This window comes from Macrobrachium rosenbergii, chromosome 13 (genome assembly GCF_040412425.1).
Source record: "Macrobrachium rosenbergii isolate ZJJX-2024 chromosome 13, ASM4041242v1, whole genome shotgun sequence".
Lineage (NCBI taxonomy): Eukaryota > Metazoa > Arthropoda > Malacostraca > Decapoda > Palaemonidae > Macrobrachium > Macrobrachium rosenbergii.
Window position 1 is genome coordinate 39,298,913 of NC_089753.1, and position 12,881 is coordinate 39,311,793.

The window sequence follows — 12,881 nt, forward strand, 5'->3', positions numbered from 1 at the left end:
CCAGTTCATATACACAAAGTAATGTAGAAATCGCGTCGGCAATTCCGATAGTTATTGTTTGCATATAGCGGGAATCATTCAAAACCGTGTCAGTGAAGTAGCAACGAACTGAAATAGTAATTTTACAATAAAGGTACCGTTCAACAACGTAAATTTACGCAGGCAGGCTAGCATTTCTCTTTTCATTCTTTTGTTTAATGTCTGGGTGAGAGTACGATAACAAAAGACACAAAGTTGTTTGGTAATTTCGTTTTCCATCCTTAACGTAAAACACTATTCATGATTGGTATATTTAAAGTAAAATCTGGATACCTGCATTGGTTTGTTGCGTTGTTTTTGAATTTGTTTGAAAAAGAAAATACCCGCCATCTTGGATTCCTCCGCCGTGTTCGCGCGGTTGTTTTGAAATTGTTCGAACTGTTTGTGAGAGAACGGCCATTTTGGTGTTCCTTATGTCCCGAGGTTGTTTTTGAAATTTAGGCCTAACGGGACCTTGGCCGCCATCTCAAAGACCTTGTTATTGTGACCTCGACTCTGCTGCCCGCCCTCTTGGGGCATAATTTTTTTTTTTTTTTCGTAGTAACCCACCTCGCTAATATCTTAGCTAGACAAAATCAAAAGACAATTTAGGCAGGGAAAGATAGGCCTTAGTTAGGAGTAATAACAAGTTCTTATACAGATACCTGCTATAAAAATCATATAAAGAGAATTTAAAATTTTACGATAAACTTTTGTGACGTCGGCTCCCAGGAAAATTAAGATAATAAAGTAATCCCTAAGGAAGCCAAGACGACGCATCTATATCATTTTATTAAGATCCATGCCATTGTGCATGTATAAAATCTTTGTTTACATGTTCTCAAGCAGCAAGAAATTAGCTGATTGAAAATCTCTCTCTCTCTCTCTCTCTCTCTCTCTCTCGTTCAAGTAAGCATTCCTAACCTAAGTGTACGTGACCCTCTTCAAAGAAAGAACGGCCGACACTAGCTAATTAATTCGAATACAATAAACCAAATAAAAAAGAAACACCTCTGTCCCACAATAGATGAGGACAAGTTAAGAGTAATTACGATACAGTGATAAACTGTCGGTCACGAGTGAGGCCTGCTATCCAGACCGAAGCAAACAGTAGTTTTCACCCTCTGAAAAAGAAGGCCAGCACTGGGGCCGGTACTGGGACCAGCCACTCACGAGGATCTTTAAAAAAAAAAAAAAACCCAAATTCACTTTATTCCACAGTGCCAATAATTTGCAGCACTGTCATCACTTGAATAGCTTACTTCTCTCTCTCTCTCTCTCTTTACCTTCCCTTCCCCTTCTCTCTCATTCGATTGTTGCACTCTGCAGGTGTAGAGTGCCTTTCCTCCCATATAGCCTAGTTGGACTCCAGTAGAGGGTCCCTAGGAACACATTGGCACCATAAGTGCCACTAAAGAAAAACAAAAGGGAACACAGAAGAGAAGGTTCTTCTGGGACCTAACCTGCACCAGTGCCTAGGGATACTGAGTGCCACCAGTGTGACCTGTACACGGCACACCCAAACTACAGTGCCACCTTTTGAAAGGGTGCCACGTCATTGAAGAGACACTTCCTCGCTGCCCAAGTACGCCCAGTCGACCCGGTTAGACGCCCTTCCCACCAGAACCATGGCAGCAGAGCATTATAAAACCTTCCTGGGGCTGGGGACGGCGGCAGGTCTCACGGCTCGGAACTTACCACCTGGGTTAAGGAGCAAGTGGACGACTTGGCCAAGCGGGAGAAGGAAGAAAGACTGAGCAGAGGAAGAATGAAGCCGAGCAAAGGCAATATGAAGTGGAAAGAGAAGAAAGAAGGAGACAGCATGAGTTAGCCTGCAAGGAAACTGAGTTAGCCCTAAAGGAGAAGGAGCTCGAGCTTGAGAGAGCGAAAATGGAGAATGCCGAAGCTATGGCTAGCCATCAAGCCTCCAGTCCTACACCTGCTGCATCAAACGCTCCAATTTCGAGCATCAATTCCCTAGTCCCCAAGTGGACTGAGGACGAGCCAGAAGCATGGCTGGAGGAGATCGAGGCTCTTTTCGATAACTACAGCACCACGGAGACGGAGAGAGCCTTAATACTAGCCAAGCATATGGAGGGAAAAGCTAAGGCAGCGCTTCGCTCACTGGAGAAGAGCCAGAGAGGCAACATGGCAGAAGTTCGTAGAGTCATTACAAAAGGCCTACGAGAAATAACCCCAGAAAAATGGAGACAACGGTTCCGAGGTCTTGCCAAGGAAGTCGGCTGGTCTTGGACAGAATGGGCATGTCACAAAACCCAGTCCGGCACGCGCTGGTTCGACTCCTGGCCTGCACGACGTTTGAGGATCTTTTCAATCGGACCATGCTAGAAGACCTTTTCCAATGTGTGCCAGGGCCCCTTGCGGTATATCTTAACGATAAACAGCCCTCCACACTTATGGAAGCTTGTCGCATGGCTGATTCGTGGAAACTTTCAATCAGTCGCATAGCACCTCTCAGAAGCGAATCATCCCTCCGGCCTACCTCTCGAACTCCACTCGCCCAAGAATGGATTGCCTAGCAAGACCCTGTGCAACTATTGCAAGAAGGGGGCCACGCTGAAGCTGAATGCCGATACAAACTCGGCACTAATAAGCAGCCTAACCCTACCAGCCAGAACTCCGCTCCCGATTCATCCGCTCAGCCCTCTCCTCCAACAGTTACTGCAGGCCACTGAGCCCATCCAAAAGGCCCGTGCAAATCCTGTGGGGCTGCGTGCCACTATAATGCTGGATCTCCGGCCTGTCCACATCATGTCCCCACCACCAATTTTGTCAACCTAATCAGCACTTCATTTTCTGCTGCTGGTCCGCACTGGATCCTTTACCCCGAGAGACTGGAAACCCAGTTCATCTCGGTGGCCCTCTTCAGAGCACTAGCCTGCCCGTGACCCTTCCGGTCACAGTAGACACTGCAGCAGATATTAGCCTGATCGCCAGGGCCCAAGTGCCAGCCGGTGCTGTGGTTGACGAAGAAACGCGGTGGGAAATGAAGTGGATAGAGGGCCACACCATTACCGTTCCTACGGTCCAACTCCAGGTTACGACACCTTGGGGCACGCTACCCCACCGCCTTGGCGTGGTAGGTGGAATTCGGCCCGAGTGGTCTTCTTGTTGGGTCGGGATCTTCTCTGCGGAAGCCCGTCACCAACGCCCACCGCAGCCACGTTACCTCCTCCACGGAGGCCCCAGTTGTAACTCCCAACAATGACAAACCTCCACCTTCCGCCCACCAAAGTGGTCCGCGGAAGGGGCGCAAACCAACCTATTTTCAGGCCTAGCCCTCTCCAATCGCGAAGGGCTGGCCCACCAAGAGGTCCTCCTCCGCGAAGAGAGATTCAGGAGGAGCAGTACCGCTGCAGGACGTGCAAGCGGGCAGACCACTCCACAAATTGGGAGGGCTGCCCAAGCAAGCAACGCCCAGCGGACGCCCCGAACAAAACTCTAGGAGAGGCTACGATCTCCTGCTGGGGCAGGAATCTCTGCCGCAGCCAAACCCAAGTCGTCCGAGAGGTATTGCACCTCCGGACCCCTTGTCAGGCATGCCTGACTCAACTGCTGCCAGTGCCACTTGCGAGCACTGAGCAGTGCCAGACTCCGTCCGCCACGGACGTTGAGCTACCAATGGAAAAGGCCCTATGCCGGGTCTAAATCATGAGGCGAATCCTCCTCCGGGAGATTTAGGATTCCCCATGCAGTTGATCATCGCGACTGGAGAGCCTCCAGCACCCGAAACTTCTTCTTGCAAAATTCTTCTTTGACTCCAGGATGAACCCCTGGAGGATCGAAATGGTACCCCTTCCTTGGAAGACCAGGAACTGGCATCCTCGGACGCAGAAGTCGAGATCGCTCTCGCTCCGGTTGTCGCAGCAGCCGGAGTAGGGCGTCCTCCCGCAGCTTTTTGCAGTTGCCCTGACTTCGCGCCCGCTAGCCCTTCTGGTCTGTCCCCGGAGTCGGTGCTCATCATCTACTGGTAGGCCTTGGAGGAAACCGAAGAAGAAGAAGAAGGGGCGGAAGAGAGCCCAGTAGTTGCCGAGCTATAGCTCATCCTGGCACTAGTGCCCTCTCGGCACAGTGCCCTAACATCTAAGAGTGATCCTGGCCCCTTGCCCAGAGGAGGTAGCCAGTGTGATCTCTTCCTTTCATTGTGCATAGCCTAGGCTGCCTTAAAGTACGGTACATCAATTTAGTAACCTTGTTCCTTCCACTTACCACCGAGCCGCAGTAATCATGTAAGTAGCATAACTAATTTCAGTAATCTTAACTATTGTGAAACGAGCCACGATGCTCGTGACACGCATGGCCTAAGACCTCAGTGAGGCACCCATTTATCATATGAGGCAACCCTCATGAATTAACTAGTAATTATTAATTGTATTAAACATAAACCAAGTTGTGATTTAGTTAGAATATTAACTCTTATGTTGGTGCTACGGTCGGGTTAGGATAGGTTAGGCTAGGGAATATCATAGAATGTACCACTAGGCTAGGTCTAAAACACATCATGATTGTAGGAGGTAGCCTATAATAACCGTGAGCACCTTCCAGTACTATTAGAATTAGGTAAAGTAGTGAATATAGCTCGTATCCTATCTAGGGTTAGGTAGTTCTGTAGCTAGGTAGGCTAACCAGGACTAATCTGCTCAGGGGAAGGAGAGTAACCTACGAGAGGCGAACAGCTTGTTTAGTATAGACCTTCACGCCCGAAAAGGGAGTGAAGGCCCTCTAAAGGGGGAGCTTTTATAAATATTTACGCTGTTCGCCTCGAACATTTAGGGATAGTAGTATCAGCCTGATCATGACAGGGAAATTGCTTTGTCCCACGCTAGGAGCGTCTTCAGTTCAAACTTTAACGTCCGTTGAAAAGGATAGGTAGCATTTGGCCATTTTTTAAACAAAATATAGGAAAATTAGGGATATCAGCCTTAAAAATAGGTGGTCCTAAGGTCCTTTTTCCTTTCTACCTGTCTCATGGCGAATGTTTTGAAAACAAGAACGTGGACACCTGGTGTGACTGTTCTGACCTAGGCTGGTCAGGGAACTTCAGAGAGAGACTAGCCGTCCGGCCTTGGGCAGACGTCTGGAACGATATTCTTTGGCCCTGTCCCCTTTCTTTTTCTATTATCCTATTAGTGAAGTGAAGAAGCAATTGCGAAGACCCCTCGGCGGTGTTTGCGCACAACGTTCATTCCTAAGGTAAAGTCGATTTTTGTTCAAAACTTCGCCCATTCTTTTTATCTTTTTCTGTATTTCGCATTTTTTTTGTTTCTCCTTCATCCCCACTTACTGTATATGTGTTTACGAAGTCTAGATTAAGCCTAATTATTATATTGTTAGCTTCAACCCCGTTATTCCAGTAAAATACCTAGGATTTAGAGTAAGCAAAATCAGGTTAAATCTCGATGATTTTTGTATGCCTCGCGTCCGAATGTTTGGAAGAACCGTTGCGTTTAAAATCAAATTCATCTCAAATATTTTTGTTAAGGTTAATTACCCTTAACTGGCGACCTTGGCTAATTAACGACTGTCTTTGAGGTTAACTTTTGGCTTCAAGTGGCAGGTTACGTGTAATCTTGGTTTGCAGGGCCGTAAAATTACGTAAATTGAATAATACATGATCAACCAAGACCCTCACACGTAACAATATATATATTTGGCCTTTGACGATCAGAATTGATCTCACCCCTGGGGCATCTTCGCCAACAAAGCATTTCTGAAATGGGGGTTTAGTTTTACCAGGGATGGGCCCTTCCCCATTCTTTGCTCAGTTGGCTAGCCAAGAGCCTATGGCGTCTCTGCTTTTTTGTGAAAACAGATGATTCCTGTGCAGAGTCCCGAAACCAGTTATTTCGCTGCTGACTGTAGGAGACACGCCATTGCTGAAGGTGTTCCTCGATGCTTAAGTTCCTGCAACACTACAATCCTCAGAAGGTGAGAAAACCAATTTCGCATATTATGTGGTAGGCATTGCACTTACGGGATTTTAGGCCACGCCAGAGGTTGCCACTGAGGAACATGTGAAATCGGTATCACTGCTTCCTTACGTCGAGGTATACAATGGCAAGAGGAGACTTTATTCTCGTGTCTCCTACGTCTGCGTTGGCCTGGTTTCCTCGTTCTCTGGAAATTGATCATCTGTCTTCGCAAAGGAGAGTCCGCTCTATACGGATAAACTGTGTCTGATTTATCCCAAGTTTTGTAATCGGACACGTGGCGCATCTGGATGCTGGAGACATTTTCGTCTCCACTGAGCTGCTCCAGTCTTCGGGAATTCTTGAGATTCCCGGGAATGTCAGGGACTGCCAGCAGATGGCAATGATTTGGAATAAATGCTAAAGAAAAATGTGGCCTTTTTTTCTTTTTGCGAAAAGTTTTTCCGAAAAAAGCTTTTTCCGGGCTGCAGCCAGCTGCTATATATTTTCCGGGCTATTGCCAGAGCTGCTGCTGCTGCCTTTTTCCGGGCTGTTATATGTATATATGCTGCAGCTGCTGCTGCTGCTGCTGCTGCTGCTGCTGCTGCTGCAGCTGCTGCTGCTGCAGCTGCTGCTGCTGCAGCTGCAGCTGCTGCTGCTGCTGCTGCTGCTGCTGCTAAGACAAAGTACCAAGTACTTTAGTGTATCACGAACACTTCTTTGGGGTATAAAGTACTCCAAAGTACCCCTCAAGAAGTGTACATGATACACGAAAGCACTTTGGCACCTGGTCTGAAATTTTCACCTTTCAAATGGTTATCTACATATATATTTGTCATGCAGTTTGACCATTTATTACACACACGCGTACACACATTATATATGTATATATATATATATATATATATATATATATATATATATATATATATATATATATATATATATAGATAGATAGATAGATAGATAGATAGATAGATAGATAGATAGATAAATAGATAGATAGATAGATAGATAGATATCGAGACTATGGTCTACCCAAAAGCCAAATCAAAAGTCCTTCAAAGAATACATAGTAAGTTTTACCCCATACAGAAATGGGGAAAAAAAAGCAAAAAAAACAAGAAGAAGAAGAAGAATATATATATATATATATATATATATATATATATATATATATATATATATATATATATATATATATATATATATATTTGGCCTTTTGACGATCAGAATTGATCTCATATATAATATATCTTCGCCAACAAAGCATTACTGAAGTGGGGGTTTAGTTTTACCAGGATGGGCCCTTCCCATTCTATTTTGCTTTGTTGGCTAGCCAAGAGCCTATATGTCTCTGCTTTTTTGTGAAAACAGATGATTCCTATATGCAGAGTCCCGAAACCAGTTATTTCGCTGCTGACTGTAGGAAACACGCCATTGCTGAAGATGTTCCCCGATGCCTAAGTTCCTGCCACGCTACAATCCTCAGAAGGTGGGAAAACCGATTTCGCATATTATGTGGTAGGCATTGCACTTACGGGATTTTAGGCCACGCCAGAGGTTGCCATTGAGGAACATGTGAAATCGGTATCACTGCTTCCTTACGTCGAGGTATCGAATGGCAAGAGGAGACTTCCCGCTCGAAGCTCTTCCTTCTCGTGTCTCCTACGTCTGCGTTGACCTGGTTTCCTCGTTCTCTGGAAATTGATCATCTGTCTTCGCAAAGAAGGAGAGTCCGCTCTATACGGATAAACTGTGTCTGATTTATCCCAAGTTTTGTAATCGGACACATGACGCATCTGGATTCTGGAGACATTTTCGTCTCCACTGAGCTGCACCAGTCTTCGTGAATTCTTGGGATTCCCGGGAATGTCAGGGACTTCCTGCAGATGGCAATGATTTGGATAAATTGTATATATAAATAAATGAAGCTCCACTAGAATATGAGGCTCCGTAAGCGTAAGCAAGCCCTAGGGATTCTCTGGAGACGCTGGAGCCAGTCTTGTGAAAGTTCCCGGAAGGTCGACACGGTACGTCTCAAATCACTCAACTTCTTTTCACGCGAGCGCGCGCGTGTGTGTGTGTGCTTATATAGCGATTCGTTTTCTAGTTTGTCTTTTTTCTGAGAGAAAATTTAATGGAAATATATTTTAATTTCATCACGAATTTTAATAATGACTTTTCATTAATAAATTGAATAATTGATATCGGGTGCCTAGAATTTGAATATAAACAGGTGATTTCACCAAATATTTGCGAAAGATAAAGTCATGTAACGATTGACCTGTTTTATACATACATACGTATGTACATATATATCTTTCTATATATATATACACACAAATATATGTACATACTTTTACTGTGTTTGCGTGTAAACAATATGTGCAGGTTTATATGTATATATAAATCTAATATATATAAATATATATATGATATATATATATACATATACATATATATACATATATGCATATACATATATATATACATATATACATATATTATATATATATGCATATATATATACATATATATACATATACATATATATATATACATATATATATACACATATACACATATATACACATATGCATATATATATATATATATATATATATATATATATATATATATATATATATATATATATATATATATATAGAGAGAGAGAGAGAGAGAGAGAGAGAGAGAGAGAGAGAGAGAGAGAGAGAGAGAGAGAGAGAGAGAGAGAGAGAGAGAGAGAGTGTGTATATATATATATATATATATATATATATATATATATATATATATATACAAATATATTTATATTTATATATATATATAAATATATATATATATATATATATATATATACAAATATATTTATATTTATATATATGTATGTGTATGTATATATATATACATATATAAAATATCTATATATATGTATACACACATATATATACATATACTGTATATGTATATATAAACACATGTTTACATGCAAAGTATAAGTGAACAATAGTTGAATGCGTATTATCAGGGCGTTTGTAATTGCAACATTTGCCCTAAGTATCGCAACCTGCAGTTATCTTGCGCGTCAATAAACTATCTCGAATGAAAGAAAATTTTCTCTTAAACTGGTAGTTAGGAAATGTTGAGTGTGTTTTAAAACCAGTGGATTTCTACTTAAATTTTCAGACATATATTTGCAAAGCAAATATTTATTTCATTTATTATACAGTCGTTACGTGTGTTTAACATTCGCACAAGCTCGGGTTTGTAGGTTCAGTGCCTTTTGTTCCTCGGTGGGTATGCGTCAATACTTTTTTTTTTTATTTTATAGAGTGACTTTGTATCACTCATTTATTTCTGGTTAATTTCAGTGGATCAGGAACTGTAAACGGTTTTAAATCATCCATGGACTGATACTCGCTAAAACCATTAGTCATGAATATCAGTATACCCATGAATCTCGCTAAGGTCATTTATCATGATTCCAGTCTATCCAGGAATCTCGCTAAAGTCAGTAATCATGATTCCAGCCTATCCTGGAATCTCGCAAATGTCATTAGCCATGATTAGAGTCCATCCTGGAATCTACAAAGTCACTGGTCGTTATTTACAGCCTATTAAGGAATCTCGCTAAAGTCATTAGTCATGATTCCAGCCTATCCTGGAACCTCGCAAATGCCATTAGTCATGATTAGAATCTATCCTGGAACACTGCCCCACGTAAGGTCTCGTATTGCCCCGAATTGTCATTTTGGGCGCGACATGGCAACTGCGTAATGTTATCAAGGTGTCATTTACTCGGCGCCACTCAGAAGACACAGCAGCCGAGTAATGTTGTCAACCTATCTGTCGCCTTCTGGCAAAGACACGCCCAGGCAATAGCTTTTCGGAGACATCTACTTTCGCGACGACTAATGTACTGTAAAAGCATTTGGGGGAAGGGACAGGGAAAACGTGAAAGGAAGGAGGAAGCGTCTGCGAAAATTGCTTTCGTTTTTGTATAGGTTTTTCCCACCACAATAGAATCTGACTTTTTTACATTTTCTTGTTTACGTGACTGCGCCAGCGAGAAATAATTCACATTTACGCAATGATCTTATGATTTTGGAGTGGGCTGGATGGTGGATGGGCGACCTCTTATTAATTTCTTGTTTTCATCACACTCCTGGATGTCCTTATCACAAGAAACTTTGAATCCAGAGGGGCTTTAAATGAAGAATCCTCTCCTTTTGGCCCAGCATGTTCCGAAAAAGTATATAAATCTGCTTCAGCTCATATTAAGTCACCAAGCTCTTTCAATAACCAATTCGCTATACCTCGGGAATAACTTAACACCCAAGGGGAATTATAATAGATTAGCGCTTCGAACCGTTGCCTGGTTTAAAACGACAACCACTGACCTTTGATAGATAAGGTCACCTTGACCACTAAGTTATCAAAGTCAGTGTCTGTCGTTTTTAAACCAGGCAACGATTCCAATCCTGCCAGTGAAAAAGCACTTATACTTCCCCTATTGTGTAAGTTATTCCAGAGGTATAGTGAACTGGTTATTGAAAGATAATTGTGGTTTAATTTCTGTGAGTATAAAAGAAGTTACGGGTGCATTAGTGACAAAAATTCATGGGTTCATAATATATAGGGTCGAATGCAGAAACATTATGATGAATAAAACTGGAATAGATCCATCATTGCCATCTTAAACTGGAGTTTTAGCAGTGTTATTTTATAGACTGAAATATGCATGAAGACTATGAATTACTTTCTCCAAATATATGTATATATTTATAATAGCTACGATAGCCTTACTCACAATCTCCTGTGTATATATATATATATATATATATATATATATATATATAATATATATATATATATATATATATATATATATATATATATATATATATATATATATATATATATATATATGTCATTTGTTTGAAGGTGCGCTCAGACTTTATCAGTGTTGATATTAAGATATTTGAAACAATACGTACCATTTTCCAATATTCGTGTTAATAAAATTTATTTTTAATAAACAGTACTTGATAGTATTATTGATACTGAAAAATATTTATTTTTGAATATTCAATATGTTAACTATCTAATATTTAGTAATATTAAATAGTTAATATCTAGTAATGTTCAATATTTAATAAAAATTGTATTACAGATTTAAAAACATTTCATAATAGTATTTGATATTGAATATTACACATTGTGTGAATATTTGATATTAATATTGAAAAGTATTTTAATATTTAATTGTATTTAATCAATATTTTATAGTATTCAATATATAACATTTGTTATTCAATACTGACTATTTAATAGTATTTAATATTTAATTAATATTTGATACAAGATTTATTTGATTCTGTAATTTAATTTTTGATGAATAATCTAATATTCAATAGTAGTTTATATTTAATATATATTTGTTTAATATATGTTTGGTGATTTAGGCCATCGTCAGAAGATACCCTTTTTGGCGGTCATCTCTACTAAGAGAACCTGTCACGAGTTACTCGAGCAGTATTGCTGGAAAGGGAGTACATTTGTACCACGTTTTAGTACATTTTCTGTATTTTTGGTGCATGGCAGGACACTAGAATTATTGGTACATTAGTCTCCTTTCTCTTAATATTTCTTTCCACATTAAATTAAGAATCTTTTATGATTGTTTTTATTTAACCATTCTAAACAATAATAGGAAACAAAACACATGTGTTCAGGCATAATTACGTCGAATATTACTAAGTTAAAAGTGCTGAACACTGATGTACTGTGAAGGTAATTAGATGTATAAATACTGTATTATAATCATTGATACAAAAATATGGATTAACTAAAAGCTCCAAAGTGGAAATGTAAATTATATAAGTAGAAATTAGTTAAAAAAAATAGCACATTTTTATACTGTGGTAATTTTCTAAGTACAATTTCACCTACTGTGTGCGGCACTCTTTTTAGAGCCCCAGCCTAAGGTGCCATGTGTTCGATTCCCTCACAGCAAGACTGCAGATTTATCTTTAAGGCAGGACTTCCAGCCGACAAAGCTGATGATGATTGAAAATAGTCCGTTGTACAACGCTGGTCTGGACTTCGTATCATGGTCTTGGTTATTTTAACTTGTATTGATGTCGTTGTATTTTATGTATCTGGCTTTCGTTTCCTACTTTTTCACATATATAGACTACACTGTGGAAGCTTGGGTCTATATGTCACCTCTTGGCCATGTTGCATATGAAGGGTTGATCATTTTGAATTGTCATATACAGTTATTGCATTTGTTGATACATTATGACTGTCCAGAAGCTGGACAGTGCCCAGAGTTCTGAACCAAAATCAGCCAAATGCCTGTGATTCATGCACCAACACTTGGGTCCAAATGTTAACAGGATAATTTGCACACTTTTAAAATTGCCATAAAGATATTTTTATATCTCAGGTGCTGAGAGTTCTATGGGCTTCAATATAAGACTTTTTTTCGCAAGTTAAGGATTGGACGTAAGCCATTGGATTGAATAATACGTAACTTGATTTCTCTTACTTTTATCGTTTTGATAATTCGTTGTGTGAAGAAAAAGTAGGCTCATTATTCTTTTTTTTCAGGAAGAACAATAAGTTTTAATTTTTACATAGCTGTTCCTTGGGTGCTCAAACAGTTAAGCTGACAGATGGACGAAGGAAGATGTGAACTGTGTTTTATTTCAAAACAACTTTTTGCAACTATTACTCGCCATCAAAAGTAACAAGTTATCTGGGTCATAAGGAAACGGGTCATAAGGAAGACACTACTTTGGAAGTAAAATCTTAAAGGTAAACAGTTACAATGGCCTAAAATCTCGTTAAATTAATTACACATTAGTAATAATTAGTCTTATGGAACTGTGTTATTTCAAAACAACTTTTTTTTAACTTTTA

General features: G+C 40.3%; 1 long non-coding RNA gene across 3 annotated transcripts in view; it reads left to right on the forward strand.

The window, feature by feature from the left end:
• LOC136845218 (uncharacterized) overlaps positions 1-12,881 on the forward strand; it is a 37,227-nt gene that overhangs the window by 18,281 nt on the left and 6,065 nt on the right. The window contains exon 2 of one of the 3 annotated variants that reach the window (XR_010855112.1): positions 12,570-12,776. This is a non-coding gene — a long non-coding RNA (uncharacterized lncRNA). The remainder of the gene's footprint in view (positions 1-12,569; positions 12,777-12,881) is intronic. The other 2 variants (XR_010855114.1, XR_010855113.1) reach the window with 2 other exon arrangements.